We start from the raw sequence: 18,504 nt of genomic DNA on the forward strand, positions 1-18,504 counted from the left end.
ATGCACTTTTGCACCCTCGGAGGGGGTTTTTGATGAATGGATGGATCAAGATTTATTTATGTTTGCATTTTAATGTCTGCTACTGATGTTGCACTTCTGTACTCTTAGTAGATGTTAGAATTAAGTAGAGATAAATCGTTATTGCTTAAAGTTTGTGAGTGAAATCAGTCATAAATGGTACTTTTATCTCTTGATTAATTTCTGCTCATATTCTTAGAGTGATATACAACTGAGTTGTTTATATGTTGATGTATGAATGTGTGGGTTACCATTTGGCACTTTTGTACGGTGGAGTCATTTATTTATGCTTGACATATGAATAACTTATTATGCGATATGCTGTTCACAACTGTTTTGCCTAACTTCTTATGCAGAATGGTTTATCCTAATTGATTTATATTCTTATGATAGCTGAATGATCTTTATTACTAGTTATTGTATGAAATCTTTTTAGATCGCATAATAGAAGAATTCTACCCCGGGTTAGTATAGATTAGATGTGATATTTTTGTTAGATTACAGTAGCATAGAGTCAGTTTAGAGTTTAGAATTAAATTAGCTTAAAATTACCTCTAGATTAGCATCATCAAAATCTACACACACACACACATCCTTTAGATTGGGAAGCTGGTCCCATTATCCCCAGTCGGACCCGCTACATCAAACGGGCAAGGAACCGCCAACCAGGTTCCGGACCGGGTGGGTATCCCCCTTGTTGTTGACCCGATTTTAGGGCCCTCAACATGTTCACATGTTGTGGCTAACAAGAGATGGATTTTATTGACCTGAGTGGTCAAAATCAATTCTTAGGAGAGATGGTTGGATCTCTTGAATCGATCTTTAATTCAATTATTGTAACAATTAAATCATTGTATTATTTTTAGAACATGAGATAAGTGTTAGGATAGGTGTGTATCAGAGCTTGAGAATAGGGATTTAATAGTTGAGATGATAAAAATAGAGATTGAGTTGTGAATGTTGCTAGGATAGGATTTGATCCATAAAAGAAAGGGAAAAAATGTAATGATATATTATTGGATGTAATAGGAGAGTGGGTAAGCAAGAGATTGAGAGAGAGATAGGGTTTGCGAGTGAAACAGAGGTCAGAAAAAATGTTGTAATCAAGCCAAGAGGGCCAAGACTCTGTAATTTCTATGTTATTGAATAATTGATTAAGTGTGGTGTTACGTGTTATTCCTAGTGCAAAATTTCTCTTGAATCTATGTATTGGTGTTCTAGGCCTTAATTAGGTATTATTTTCTGTTTATGCATTTTATTGATAAGTCATAGTCGGTTAGCATTAAGGGTTATTCTAGGCTTAAGCACTAAACCTTTGTTAAAATGTATTTATTAAAAGCATGTATTAAGCATGTGAGCAATATTCCCAAGTGGTAAGTAGTATATCGCACGCTTAAAGAATGGTAAATGGTATTTCTCAAATTCACGCAATTAACCTAAGCTGGTGACACATAGCATGGGAAAACCACTTTTCTCACGTGCACTCGACCTGATATCGATCATGCAAGAAATCGCAAGAGGTTGCGTGATAACCATTGGATCAAATGGGATAGATCGATAGTGGAAATCAGTCGGACTAGTTGGCAAGCGGATACAACGCGATATCTGTTGGATCTGAAGAAGCCAAATCAACGGTGGAGATTGAAGCACTCGGGGAGTAAGAAGTCAAAGTAGGACTGATGGTGATTGGTCAGACAAGCGGGACCCTTAGGAGAGAATACACGTACAAAATATGTTTAACACGCAGCTAATTGGTTTTTAAGTGAACCATCAGTCTAATTGTAGACTACCACATCAATTTTGGTAACCATCCACATCAGCTTCTAAAAAAAATTGCAAGTAAAATCCAACAACATGACCGAACTATCACAGTACAATGTTGGATTTTCCACCCATATGTACTAGTGAATTTTGCTAAATCCAACATAAAATTCAACTCCAAGAAAGGCCCCAAAGGTACTTAGGTCATTGTTTGAATACCCCAAGAATTCCTTATATATATATATATATATATATATATATAATCTTGAAATGTTTCAGTCAATGGAAATAATTGCACCCACATAATTGGAAGGCCTAGAGAGAGGGTAGGCTCCTCATTATAGAGGTAAGGTCAGAGAGAAAGAAGGGAAGCCCAATATGGGATAATGGTTAAAATAGCTTGACTTTTCATACCTTATTCCTTATGTAACAATTTTAGGGGAAGTAAAATAAGGCTATTGATTCATATTAAAATTACTAGCATAAATGACTGATTCATATTATTGTAGTACTTGTTAGGTAGTCGTATTTTTGTTCCTAGACTAAATTAGTCATTCACGTTAGTCATTTTTAGTTGTATTACTTATTAGTTAGTTGTATATTTAAACCTGAGACTAAATTAGTCATTTATGTTAGTCGTTTTTAGTTATGTCACTTAAGATTTCTCATTTTTGGTAGTATTTCACTTGGAAAATCTGTGGTGACTAACTTTTTTAGTCACCTAGTCACTAATTTCTCATTTTCTACTAGTGATATCAATATATATAGTTAATTAATTAATTTGAATGTTTCCTTATATTCGATGTGATCTTTGCATTTGATCCACACACTCCCAACTAAGATTAATTATTAATATAAAACCCTTGTGTGTAATATTATACTCTTCCATCAGAAATAACATAATATTTCATCAAGACTTTGGTGCAATATCCATCGCATCATACAATTATGCTCCTAGAAGATGAATCATCGCCACAGTTTGAGTGTGTGATTGCACTTGGCGGAGGCGGGATGTGTAGTAGTGATAAGGGTGAGGCTTTGCGCCATAAGATGCACCAATGCACTAGCGCTGATGTGTCAATATCCTCGTCACATCGTCACACTTCAATATTACACTGATATCCCAAGTACCTCACCATCGTGTGCTCATGTGATGGTTGTCTGCGCATTTATTTATGTAACGTTCTTAATATATAACCCTCAAAGCCATGTTTTCTTCGTGCAAATTGTGTGTGTGTCTTTTACATGCTTTTCCATGACATCCTTTCCATCATCCACAATGTATTATTAAATCTTTGCGCATGGCCTTGCATTATCTTCCTTGATGCAATTTACATGCTCTGTGATATTATTATGGTCTATCATTCTTATTGCATTTATTTTCCACTCTCCCATGCAACATAATATGTTTTACTCCAACGTACCAAATGATATGTCTCCACCCATTGTATATGCTTCAATATGTAATATGAATTATGTGCCTCTCACATTAATTTGTAACTTAAGTATAATACCTTATTTCAACGCTTTGTGTGTATCTCATAGTTTTCAATCCAGTGTATCTCATAGCTTTCAATTCTAATGTAGCGCATTAAATGCTTTCATATTATTTTCAATGGCTTTAAAACACATTGTTTAAATAAACAAGTTCACATTGCACACGACATACCTACTGAATAAAAGTTTCTATGTTAACTTGGATTGAAGGGATAAAAAATATCTTTCATACTTCGTCCTCTCATTCTTTCGATGCTCAGTGAGACACCTTGAAACAAGCCATCGCAGGTGCATAAGCATCTATCAACAAAATTAAATGAAGCATTAGTAGCGAGGACATGTTTCCAATAACTTACCCAATGGACTCAGAAGTAGACTCAACAGTAGAGCCAGTGGCCAGCGAGAGCAATCCTATGATTCGTTAGGGGTCATGTCCCTAGCCTATGATTCATTAGAGGAAGTAGGGGTCGTGTCCATGGCCTATGATTCCTTAGTTAAGCTCATATTGGAACACAACACCTAGATCAGTGTTATTTTACTAGGACATGGGTCGTTCCCGCAAGCATGATAATAGATCCAACGCTTGTGTCACCATTTCCAGAGCTTATACTTTGTCATCGTTGTGATTTGGATTATAGTTGGTCTTCTTAATCATGGATCGGTATAATATGTAGCTTTTATTAATTAGTATGCTTTAATTTACTTTTTTGGTGACTAGATAGGAGCATAACTTGTAAGAAAGTAGCCTAATATGTGCCTGAAAGCATGGTTTATGAGCATACTGGATTGAAACTCATAAAACCCTTGGTGAGAAACATTACCAGAGAGTGATAAACACAATTACAATATCATGGCCTATATATGTGAATTAATCCATATGACTAACCAACTGCTTAGAAAGCTTGCTACTACTACAAGGTATATGATCTACGTAATTAAGCCTAGTTTATGGTTTCATTGACTAGTGGTATACATGTAATTAATTTATGTTTTATTGCTATTAGTCGTAATATATACCAAGAGGCTAAGCTGTCAATTAGTAATTAATCATACTTTATAACCTGCTAAAACCTTAAACCATGAAAAGTTGAGTAAAATAATACTCTATACGTCATTTCTTCCATCTAATACTTCAACGACTAATCAACCACTTTTTTGATATTTCGAATGTCAACAAATATTTCTTCATGAATTTTCCACAGCATATGAACACCCATCAAAATATTCAAGTTATATAAGTAACACATGGAACAACATTTAAAGGTTGAAATCAGAGGCAACCAAGGTTTTGATATCCAACGAATAATTTCAGGTGTGTTTGTTGTGATGAGAAATTATATAGGGAACAGGGGATGCAACCTACACCTAATGCCCATCTAGGTCTTGTCATATGAGTTATAGGGTAGACCAAAAAGACGAAACCCATTCCCATATTGAGATTCATAATCCCTGAAGCCATAGTGAGGAAGTCAAACTAGTTACCTTAAACATAGCTTCAATCGGACTATCTCAAATAGGCTAGGGGCTAGGTGGGAGGACCAACTAGCTGTTTCTATCGAGAGACAGAGGGGCAATCGAAAACAACCCAACTCTTTCTGATTCGGTTTCACAAACCAAAAACACATTATGGAAGGGATAGTCTAGCATCTAGACTGGAAACATCATAGGAATTAAAGGCGGCCACACCAAAATGAAGTAGTTTCCTAGTTTCGCGTTCCAATTCCTTCCTATCGGGCTTCTAGTTTTCAGTCTCTCAACAGCAGTCGCTATCGCTTCCATGTGAAATTTTGAAATTTCATAATGGTTAAATATAGGTAAGGTATTTACCTATATCTATGATCTAGTTAATATCGAAGGGTAAAATCATGAGCAAAAGGCCAAAAGTCGAACTTATTTTGCATTCATAAGTGAAGGGTTTTTAATTTTTTTAATGATAAACAAATCTATATTTAATATTTCAAGAAAAAATGCATAATGTACATAGGTATATGTTGTAGTGAATTCAAAATTGCTCTAACATAACAAAAACTATATAGTTTACCTCCTATCAGTTCTATTATTACATTTATCCATACAAGGAAAATGTCATTAAAGCCCTGCATAAAGCAAAAACAAGTTGTACTTGAACAATAACCAATAAGATTCTCTTTGTTCTTAGAAATCTTCTTATTTGGATGAAATTATTTTCATCAACATAAAAATGTGGCTTTTCTATCGAAGTTGATTTTTTTCTCAATATGATACTCTGCCCACCCTGCACAGAGGACCAAAATTGATTGTTGAGGAAAATTATAAGGTAATGCTAAATGGAAACCAACAAAGTTATGCAAAATGGTCAAAAATCTTATGCTCAAAGAGAAAATAAAATTACCGCAGAAAAGAGTGCAAAATAAAAATTCAAATTTTTTTAGGTTTTAAAATTATGACCTGTGTACTCCATGCAGGGGAAAGTAAAATTACTGTAGAAAAAAAAAGTTACCAATCAAATGAGAACTATTACCTAAAAATGAGAACTCTAGCCAAAAAACCTCAAAAAACATGAAAAAACAACCCGAAAATGAAAAGTGTTGATTTTGCATCACCATTTTTTTTCGAATTAAATTTTCAATAATTTTTAAAAATAACAGTAAAAAACAATAAAATCCATTTTTTTGGTGCAAAAAACACCTTGAAATCGAATAGTGTTGATACTGAACAATTTTTTTTTCCAACATAAATTTTCAACATGTTTTAGCAATGTCGCTAAAGATAAAAATATCAAGACTCCAAAAAAACTTAAAATTCCAACAATTTTCAAGCATGACATTAAAGATAAAATATTATGTCTCTGAAAAGCCTTAAAATTCCAAGAATTTTCAATTATGATGTTAAAGATAAAATACTTATAATTGTTTTCAACCATAGCATTAAAGACGAAATATCACAACTTAGAAAATCCTTAAAATTTTGACAATTATTCAACCATGGAATTAAAACCAAATATCATGATTGAAAAAAACCTTAAGTTTTCAATATATTTCAACCATGGCATTATGGAAAAAATTTATGAGTAAAAAATCTTTAAAAATGAACACCTGAATGAAAGAGTCATTATACCAAGCGTAATTTCTTTTTTAAATGCTGAAAGTATAGTTATTTTAAAATCTTAGCCTAAGACAACTTGACACATTGCAACGAAAATTTAAAAATTAACCATCAAATTGACATGCAGTGTAGGCGATCTCAACCTATTGCAATGAAATCTTAAAAATCAACCATGAAATTGACACACTGTGGGGGCATACTTAATCCATTATAACTAAAACTTTAAAATCAACTATCAAATTGACACATAATGGGGTTGAGTTGCTAGTCAAGGATTGACCATAGTTTTAAAAACCGGAACTGGTGACTAGACCGGTCCACCTAATAAATCAGTTTTCAAACCAAAACCGGTCAAATTGGGACAAGTCAGGTCTAAATGAACTAGTTTAAAAAAACAAATACATTAAATAATTAATTTTTAATGAAAAAAATTATTTTTAAGATTTAAAACCATGATTCCAAACCAATAAACACAAAATATGCAAAGTTTTCTCATATATATACCCTGCAAAGGTGAATATATCAAAATGGCAACAAGTGCAATACCTATTAGCAACAAAATATATAATCAATGAGGCTCTAAATCGCCTCTAGAGTGAAAAAAAAGCCTACAAACTATGTGGCCACTAGCCTACTACAAGTCTACATATATGATAATAGTGATCAACATTGTCACTTGAAACTTCTCATGAGTCATCGTGATCAAACTTGGTTGAGTCTCATCTCCCAAACTTTGCAACTGCTTGAGGCATAAACTTCTCTATTAGTTCAGTGACTTGTGTCTCAAACTTCTAAAAGTATTTTGCCCTAATATGTCCTATTACTTCATTTGGTTCTCCACATGGCTTTACATGACCTCCTATCCCCACCAAGTGTTGCTTAAACCCGTTAATACCCCCTCCTTCAATAGATTTTTGGCAATATTTGCAAATCATTTTGTTATGGAACCAACTCAAGAAAAGATAGAAAAGATAGATCAACGCCTTAGAATTTAGCCTCTTCGAGGGGTAAACCTCCTTTACATTACATAAATGAACAATTCTTGGATGATTCAAATGACAAAACCTCCTTCCTATATATAGGAGTCTAAGGAGTCACAATATAACCCAGCCGACCTAACAATAATAATATAAAGCTACAAAAATAACAATAGAGGGATTCTATGGGGCACAGTAATAACAATATGGGGGCAATAGGGGCACAACAATATTAATAGGGGTATAACTACAATAGTAATAGGGTAATCACTAGTATTATAGGGACCCAACATGCCCCTCTCCTTCAAAAAAGTGTTGTCCTCAACGCTTGAGTAGTTCTGGATACTTCTGCATAAAATTCTCATCCTCCCATGTGGAATCTTCAGTGGATAAGTTCTTCCACTTGATAAGATACTCTGAAATTGATCGATTTCGTAGCTGTCGAGTTCTTGTTTCTGTGACTGCTTCTGGTTCCAATATAATTTTTCCTTCCTCGTCAAGTTCTGGCAATATTGTTTGAACTAGGAGCTTGTTGCCTATAACCTTCTTTAAACATGAAACATGGAAAACTGGGTGCAATCGAGAAGCTGCAGGAAGCTCCAATTTGTATGCCATAGTACCAATATTTTGCAACACCTTGTACAGACCATAATACTTTGGTGATAATTTATTATCCTTCTTAGCTTGCTTGAGGGACATTTTCTTATATGGTTGTAGCCGTAGGAATACCCAATCACCTACATCAAAACTTCTTTCACTGCGATGTTGATTTGCCTGTTGTTTCATTCTATTCTGTGCCAACACGAGGTTATCCTTTAAGAGTTGGAGGACTTGTTGTTGATGTTCAATGTGATGTTCCACTGCCTGAACCTTAGAATTTTCTCTTAAATATGATGTGATGGATGGTGGTTGATACCCATGAAGTGCCATAAATGGGGTCATTTTTGTTGCTGTATGGAAGGAAGTGGTATACCACCATTCAGCCAGAGGCAACCATTTGACCCATTGTGTCTGTTTATCAGATACAAAGCAACGAAGATATCCTTCCAAACATTTGTTCACTATCTCAGTTTGCCCATCAGATTGAGGATGATAAGATGAACTATGAGCTAACTGAGTACCAAGACAAGAAAATAATTCTGTCCAAAAATTTCCAGTGAAAATGGGATCTCTATCACTTACAATAAACTTTGGGTTTCCATGTAGCTTTTGAATTGTTTCCATAAATGCAGTAGAAACTGTACTGGCTTTAAATGGATGTGATAATGCACAAAAGTGTGCATACTTGGTAAGTCTGTCAACTACCACCTTGATGACACTCTTTCCCTCAGACTTGGGTAAACCTGTGATAAAATCCATTGAAACCTCCTCCCAACGTTGGCTTGGAATGGATAAAGGTTGTAATAGACCCGGTGTCTTAATTGTTTCAACTTTATTTTGTTGGAAAACCAAACATTCCGCCACAAAATTTTGAATATCTGATTTAAGGCCATCCCAAAAAAATTCCTTCTTAACCTTGTCGTAAGTTTTTAAAAATCCTGAGTGCCCTCCTAAGGGAGAAGTGTGCAATTCCATAAGAATCTTTTGTTTTAGTTGGGAATTCTTACAGAGGTATAAGCGATCTTTGTACCATAACGAATCATTTTTCCAGCTAAATGTATCAGACGTACTGGAATCTTGTTGTAACTTTCGAATAAGTGCCCACACTTCTTCATCATTCTTCCATTCCTCCCTTGCTTCGTTTATCCAATCTGGTTGAATAATAGAAATGGCGCACAACAATGCTTCCACATCCTCATCCTTTCTTGAGAGTGCATCTGCCACCACATTTTTCTTCCCTTTTTTGTAGATGATTTCAAAGTCATAACCCAACATCTTTTTGACCCATTTTTGTTGCTCTTCAGAGGATAATCTTTGTTCTAAAAAGTATTTAAGGCTATCATGATCCGTTTTTACCTTGAAGTGTCTTCCCATTAGGTAGGGTCTCCATTTCTTAAGTGCATGGAGTATTGCCAACATTTCCTTCTCATAAATAGCTTTGCTTAAAAACTTTCCCTTGATTGGACGACTTTCAAAAGCAATGGGTCTTTCATCTTGCATTAGAACAACACCAATTCCATTTCCTGAAGCATCACATTCCACAATAAAGGTTTTTGTGAAGTCCGGTGTAGCTAAGAGTGGTGCTTGGCACATTGCCTCTTTAAGATGTTCAAAGGCCTTTGTTTCTTCCAAAGTCCATGAAAATGCATCTTTCTTCAATAATGTTGTTAGAGGTGCTTCTATTCTCCCATAATTCTTAACAAACTTGCGATAATACCCTGTCAACCAGAGAAATCCTCGTAGATGCTTTATGGATGTGGGGATTTTCCATTCCTTAATGGATTTAATTTTGCTAGGGTCTACCTTAACTCCTTCATGAGATACAATATGACCCAGATATTCCACCTCATGGACTCCAAAGAAACATTTGGATCTTTTTGCATATAATTGTTTCTCCTCTAATAGTTGTAGCACCCTGTCAACATGTTCAACATGATCCTTCCAAGACTTGCTGTAGATTAGTATATCATCAAAAAATACTAACACAAATTTTCTAAGGAATGGTTTGAAAATTGAATTCATCAAACCTTGAAATGTTGAAGGTGCATTGGTAAGGCCAAAAGGCATGACCAAAAATTCATAATGACCCTCATGAGTTCTAAATGCTGTTTTCGGAATGTCTTCAGTCTTCATTCTGATTTGATGATATCCTGAACGAAGATCCAACTTGGTGAAGTAAATTGATCCATGCAATTCATCCAGTAATTCATCAATGACAGGAATGGGGAACTTATCTTTAATAGTGAGCTTGTTGAGCTCCCTATAATCCGGACACATGCGCCATGATCCATCCTTCTTGTGCACCAATACTACTGGAGCAGAGAAAGAACTTTGACTCGGTTGAATTATACCAGCCTCTAGCATTTCTGCAACCATACGTTCAATTTCACTCTTTTGGACATAGGGATATCTATATGGCCTGATGTTTGGAGGAACACTTCCTGGAATCAGATGAATAGCATGATCATGATCACGCATAGGTGGGAGACCTTTGGGAGTCTCAAATACCTTGGAATGATTGTCCAGGACTTTTTTGAGATCTGGAGAAATAGATGATTCCGATGTGGAAACATCTAGCAAACATAATTGTGCAATTACACCTCTTTGCTCCTTTTTTAGAAGCTTTGTCATACCATTAGAGCTGATTATCTTTCCTGGTTTCCTTGCAATACCCCTTAATTCAACTTCTTTTCCTTCCGTAGAAAATTTGATGAAAAGTTCTTGAAAATTAAAAGCTATTGTACCCAAGGATTGTAGCCATTGGACTCCTAGTACAACATCAGCACCTCCCATTGGAATGGAAAGCATTGGGCTAGTCAATACATATTCTCCCATGGATAGCTTGATATTATGGCACTTTCCAGAGCAATTTATTTTTCCTCCATTTGCAATCATCACTTGACACTCTGGTGCTGGATATAGGAAGCAATTCAATTCTTTTGCTACCTTACAATGAATAAAATTGTGGGTGCTTCCTGAATCAATCAACACTATTACCTTTTTCTTCTTGATTTGTCCTTCTATCTTGATGGTTTGAGGAGTGGTAATTCCTGCCAATGCATTACAAGATATGGTCGAATTTATTTGTTCTTCATCTAGGCTTTGTTCCTGGAGTATATCCTCTTCTTTTGACCTTTCTTTCTCCTTTTCTTCTTCCTCTTCACAATCTATGTAGAATAATTTCTTCTCAGCACACTTATGACCTTTAGTGTATTTGCTATCACAACTGTAACAAAGCCCTTTTGCTCTTTTTTCTTCCAATTGTTGTGGTGTCAACCTTATAGGTTGTGGAAGACTATGGGAAACAACTTCCGTCTTTATAGTTGTGAGTGGTATGCTTCCTGGTTGCCATAATTTTGCTTTCCATTTTTCTTGCTAACCTGAATGCCTTCTCTAATGAATCAGGTTCCCAAAGGCAAACATCATGTTGGATATTATCCTTTAAAGACCCTATGAACACATCAATCCTATGCTCCTCTGGAATATCTTTTACCCTTATGTTCAATTTTTGGAACTCCTCAATGTGCTCCATTATTGAACCCTTTTGTTTGAGACTTATCAATTGGCTAAAAAAAGTGTTGCTTTTTGTATCCTCATAATGTGCTATCAATTCTTCCGTAAAAATTGCCCAAGTGATAAATTGTTTACGAGAGCAAAGCCATTGATACCATACAAACTGATTTGGTTCCAAATATAAAGTTGCCATACGTACCTTTTGTGTGTTTTTCACATTATTGAGATCGAAGAATTGCTCCATCTGTAATATCCATGTGGTGGGATCCTTGCCATCAAACTTCCTCATATCGATTTTTGGAATATGGTGAGTATTCGATCCAACATTAGAGTCTATGGAATCATGATTAACATTTCTTTTGTTCTCATCATGAGTTTCCTTTAGTACCCTTTCACCCTTAGTGACCATTTCTTGTAGCAACTTATTCATATTTATCTTCAATTCTTCCATCTTATCATCCATGCCATTCACCTTAGCTTCCATGCCATCCATCTTAGCTTCTACGCCTTTCCTTAAACAATCCATCTTAGCTTCTACACCTTTATTTAAACCATCCATCTTAGCTTCTACATCTTTCCTTAAACCATCCATCTTAGATTCTGTTGCTTTTTGTGCAAGTGACACTTGTTGCACTTGTTCTTGTAATTTTGATATATCATATAGCATTTCTTCTTCTTCTTCATGAGTCATGCTAGAGCTTTCAGGTTCCTTACTAGGTGTTTGCTTTTTCTTTCCTCGGGGCATCAGTTACCGATAATAATTCTCTATTATGCCCTTTGAATTCCTTCAAAATAAATTTTCAAACCAAGCTTAAGCAAAAAATTTAAGAAAATCTACACACCTTTTTTCCCTTTGTAGGAGCTTGATATTGCCTCTGATGTAACTCTGTACTTTCCGATCATCTAGTCCTAAATTTATGACCTGAAGTAGCCCTCTGTGTCCTCTTTCCAATGCCATAAGTTTGACCCAAATTGGATTCTCCAAGGAAGAGTTATGTGAAATCTCCCACAGTGACTTGATTATAGACTAGTTCAGTAGAGCGAACTTGTACGACATGCCATGAGTCACTGTTTCGACCTTTGGATCTAAAAAATGCATACAAGAAACTACAGTCCGTCTTCTTTCTGCACCTTCTTACGAAATTTCAATCTGATCCCCAGAGAGAAAGTTATGACGATTTTCCCTAGGTCACCTGTTTGGAATGTAATTCAGGAGTCTGCAAAAAGACCAACTTCCTCAGATCATATCTCCGCAAATATAGTGCGAAAAGCTCTGAAATTCGGTCCCGAGGTTCAACGCGATTTCTTGTCAAATGGGTTTTTTTTGCAACTTCTGAAACATCGTAAAAAAAAAGTTATAGCGAAAATGCCACGATGATCTGTTTGGAGCAGCGAAACCCTAGAATCCAAAGCTCTGATACCAAATGTTATGGAACCAGCTCAAGAAAAGATAGAAAAGATAGATCAACGCCTTAGAATTCAGCCTCTTCGAGGGGGAAACCTCCTTTACATTACATAAATGAACAATTATTGGATGATTCAAATGACAAAACCTCCTTTCTATATATAGGAGTCTAAGGAGTCACAATATAACCCAGCCGACCTAACAATAATAATATAAAGCCACAGAAATAACAATAGAGGGATTCTATGGGGCACAGTAATAACAATATGGGGGCAATAGGGGCACAACAATATTAATAAGGGGTATAACTACAATAGTAATGGGGTAATCACTAGTATTATAGGGACCCAACACATTTTGCCATCAATCATATCATAATGAGCCCATGCAGTATCCTTGGATTTTGGAGGCATGATGACTACTACTTAGCTCAAACTCTCTATTGTTCAACTACTCTAATAAAAACTCAACACTCTCCAAGCTCCCAATCAAACTCACAAAAACTCCAAATGAGATGTGTGAGGAAAATGAGGGCGGTGAGGTCCTTTTAAAGGCTTGGAGAGGGTGTTTTTGGAGGGAAGCAACCCTTATTTTCCCTCCAAAACACTCGAGAAGCTTCCTAAATTGCACTGCGTGGGTCCTTCGTAGAATTGGCAGTTGACCGACAGGTTTAGGATGGAACTAGTTGGTTAGCACCGATTTTTGTGGGTTTTGGACGAAGTGAAGGTCGAACCCAGTTTCTCTACCATTTTGACCCAGTCGACTAATGAACCGACTGGTTTGACCAATTACTGGTTCAAACACTAGGATTGACATGGACCTTACAAAAAAATAAAATAACAAAATAAAAATGAAACAAAATTAAAAGTAAAACAAAAATGTCCACGGGGTCTTGGATAGACGATGATCGGGTGCTCTGTTAAGACACTCCTTGATGTGAAGTCACCGGTTCAATTCCCTACCCCGATCAGGGTGATATATAGAACATGTAGTCCTCCTAAGCTTTAAAAAAAAAAAAAAACAAAAACAAAAAGTAAAAAAGAAAAAAACTAATAAATAAAAAATAATATTAAAACAAAAAAAAAATTAAAAGAATAAATAATGACAAAAAAAAACAAACATGAAAAAACATATACAAAATATCTTTCAGAGAAATCACAAAGTAGTTTTCAGTCGAACCACTTGTTATGGTTCATAATCAAGAGATAAAAAATAATATATATATATATATATATATAGAGAGAGAGAGAGAGAGAGAGAGAGAGAGAGATATTAAAAAAGGAAAAAAGACATAATTTAAGGCAAAAAAAACATAAAACATAAAAAATAATTAAAAAAACATAAAATAAATAAAAAACAAAACATTAAAAAAATTATTCTTTTATAAAGAAACAAAAAATAAACTTAAAAAAATAACATTTAAAAAAATTAAAATTAAAAACCAAAAAATAAATTAAAAATTAAAAATAAATAATAAATAGCAAAAATATTGTAAAAAAAATTAAAATTTTAAAATAATTAAAAAAACTATTTAAAAAAATTAAAATAAAATTCAAAAAATTAATAATCCTTGAACTTAAAAAACAAAATTGCAGCCCTCTAGCCGACGATCAACTTCGGAATTAGCCCTCGGCCCCCGCCTAGCCGACGGTCGACTTTGGAACCGACCCTTGGCTAGGCGGGGGCATAAGTGTCGCCGCTAGGCTGGCGGAGGGGCATGGCCTTTTTTCCTAATTTTAAATTTTTTTGTTGTTTAATTTAACTTTTTTAATAATTTAAAAAAATTTGAATGTTTTTTTAAAATGTTATTTAAGCATTTTTTAATTGTTTTATTTTAAATTATTTTTAAAATTTTAAATTTATTATAATATAAATATATTTTAAATTTTTTAAATGATTAATTTTATTATATTTTTTCTTAAAAAACAAACATCTTAGGACGAAAAACAAGAAGAGGAATAAGACAACTTGAAAAATGGTTAAATAATCAACATTTAAAAAAAATTGTGTATACTCAGGACATCAGAAAATTTAGTGTGTCAAAAATATGTCTTAAAAAAATGATGTTTTTCAAAATGAGCATAAAAATCAACAACATTTAAAAAAAATTATCCACACTTAATACTTTCAGAAATTTAAACTATAAAAATTAAGCTCTCTAAAAAAAGGGGTTGATGCTGCATCAACACATTTCAAAATCAACATGAAAATCACTAACATTTAAAAAAAAATGTTCAAATTTGATAAATAAGAAAATTTAAAGTGCCAAAAATATGCTCCAAAAAAAGAGGTGTATTTTGAATAACTACTTTTCAAAATCGGGTGATTTTTTTTGCTACCTCAAAAAAACAGGTAAACTCTAATTTTCTCTTTTGATCAGTAGCTATGTTAAATGAGTGCAAAAGAAAAATTATGTAATTTTTAGGCTTCAAAATTGTTACCTATCTACTCCATGCAGCGGATGTTGAAGTAGAAGAATAATTTCTGATGGTGCCTATGTTCTTAGCGTCGATTTGCAACAACACGACGGGGCTTTGGAGTTTACCTAAGTAGCCAAAGTTGAATAGTGAAGACCAGCCAAACTTGAACAACAAACCCTTTTTCTAGCTTGCTTCCTTGCTTTCTTGTGGCCTCTTTCATGTTCCCTCCTATCCCTTTCCTAGTTTTCTTCCCTGCTTTCAAGTGCCTTACTACCAACTTGCTTGCCTTTTCCTTGTTTTCTAATTTAATTTCATTATTCGTCCCCACATTGGGCTTGCAGCACTTAAAAATTCAAAGTTCATATTTTCAGCCTCAAACGACAGTGTTTCTATTTCCACTTGCTCTCAACCTCTGCCACATTAACCTTAGCCAATTGATTAAGAAGAATAACATAGACAATGGTTGGGACGACGAGTTTATGTTTTGTGACAAGTGGCCAAACTTTGAGAGATGGTGGCAAAAAGTAGCTAAGAGGTGGTAGCAAGATAATGACACAATTGCAAGGCAAGGAGAAGAGTGAATCTTTGGATAAAATGTGTTTTGTTGTAAGTTAATTTACCATAAAATGTTATGAACTAATGCTAGTCAAGGCTAGCATTAGTCAGCTTCATCTTTGGTTCATGTTTTAACTTTATCCTAACTTATCTGAAAAGTGAGTATTTCCCTACAATAAGACTCCAAAGACTTCAATGCATATGATTGACTAGTTAAAAAACCTGTCAATATTTAATAGGTTGGAAAACATGTTTATAAAATATGAATGGAAAACCTTAGGTTAAAATTATCATTTTAATGGAAAGTAATGCTCGAGAGGGACACATCGATCGCTATATACCTGCTACTTTTGATAGGTATAATAATTCTATTGTAGCATGGCATCAACTTTGTATTTTATGCTTTTTACCACGGTCCTTCGCAATAAATGTATTCATCACAACTTGCTAATATCTGCCACCTTTCATATTCAACACACCTTTTATAATACTTCTTCATGCACCGCTAGAACATTGCCTTGTACAGATTGCATATCCATAGTGTTAGTCACTATATTTTATTCAACATTGCATTTGTAAACATTTTCACCTCAATTAAATACCTTACAACATTGTTATTATGAATTTGCATTCTATGGTATGCAACATTAAATATATTCTCTTTTTTGTTGATAAACATGTGGGCTTCACTAGGGAGAAATACCATACCACATGTGTTCATATTGGGGGATATATCTTGAGGAAAAAGTGGCATAATATATTGAGCATATAATAAGGGATAAAGGGTTTTAATATGTTGTGTATAAACAATGGAGCTCAAAGTTAATGAAACAATATAAAGGGGTATAACAAATGTGAATGAAAGAATGGATACCTACAATATCTAGTGAAAGTAGGGGTTTTCTTAAATTGCAAAGGTGTATTGGGTTCGTATTGGTAGGGGGTTAAATAAGCCATTTTTAGAGGTATTTTCTAATATGTAGTCAAAGTATGGGTATTGTTTAGTAAGCCACGAACACACATGCTATGTCATAGGTTCATTGAGTGAAGTCCCCGTGTTCATAAATAATCTCAGCATTTGGCAGATACTCCCTTGCATGCATAGATGTGTATGGTGGTGCCATATATTCATGGTGCACTTTTGATCTTTTATTTTAAGGCATGGTTGATCATAGCCCTTGGATTATGGCCCTCAATGCATATCATTGTGTTTGAAATATCCAATATAGCACCCGACTTAGATTTTTTCATCTCGACATGATCTCCACAACCTTTTCATTATAGCCTCACATTTTATATATTAATATTGATATTATCGAATTGTGGTCACATGGAATTTAATTTGCTAATAGTTGATTGATAATTTATTGAGTCCAACCAATTGATAACTATTTGTGATATTTTCACTCATCACAACATCTTTGGTATGGGAGAATCTTTTAGAGAGACTAACTATGATCTCAATCATTATAGCTTGAATTAGTAAACCCTATAAATATTTCTAGATAATGAGATGAGGCTTTTACAAGCTTGAGTACTAAAACTTTAAATATACAAGGTGATAAAAAGCATAATTTAGTCAAGTCAATTGAGTTTTGCAAATTTGGATAATATTATAAGTAATTTTACAAACCCACATGATAAGAATATTGGTCTCTTTTGAAAATTCTACATGCAATGCAAAAGGTGAAGCTTTGGGAACTTAATTTTAAGTACACAAATAAGCCTTTACTTTAAAGAAATCAATACTCAATAATATGAAAGGCTTAAAAGGATTCATGCACAATTCACTTCCTAACAAGATGATGTGCCTAATATGATTGAAATTTCCATTAAATGCTAATGAGGGTGTGAGTTGGGGATGTAAATTCAAAATATGAGGATCAAGTCAAAATGGGCTTAGTATTTCACTCATAATCATGATAGTTTAGGGTTTTAAAAATGTAAGGGTGAGACTACACCTTCATAAACCCTAATGCGTTCAATGGAATGAGAATGGAGATGAAGAGAAAGAGGAACATGTACAATGTGTTGGAAATAATACTGAGAGGAGGGGTGAATTAGTATTTACAAATCAATAACTTTTTCCTTTCCATAATCAGATTTATATACTCTACTTCAGTGAAGGGAATTTGTGTGTGCACGCAACTGTTCTTAAGGCAACCAGTGTATATCCAGAGAATTTATGATTTAGTTAATTCATCATATGTTGTTCTTTAATCAGTGTATTAGTACTTTATTAAACATTAAACAATAACCATGTGCAATAATAACAGAATAAACCATCACACATAAACAACACACATGAACACTAAGATTTCAGGTGGAAACCCAATGTGGGTGAAAACCACCTGCCACTGTCATCTTTGTCTTCTTTTAATAATAAGAAAATCTATTTACAATCTTGTACTGGTGCAGACTCATACCAGTACGCAGGAACCCACTTGCAGAAGGCGTCAACCTTCTCTCATTTTCCAACTGCTACTAGAAGCGAGCTACAACCCCCTAGGTATTGTACTAGTTGATCTATTTACTAGTACGTAGGCACCAACCTACAGAAGGCTCCAACCTTCACTTGTTTTCTAGCTGCTACTAGAAGGGAGCTCCAACCCCCTGGCTCTTGTACTAGCCGATATGTTTACCAGTCAGTAAGTGCCAGCCTACAGAAGGCTAC

The sequence above is a fragment of the Pinus tabuliformis genome, chromosome J (assembly GCF_031772625.1).
Source record: "Pinus tabuliformis cultivar Carrire ecotype Pingquan chromosome J, CPIR1, whole genome shotgun sequence".
NCBI lineage: Eukaryota > Viridiplantae > Streptophyta > Pinopsida > Pinales > Pinaceae > Pinus > Pinus tabuliformis.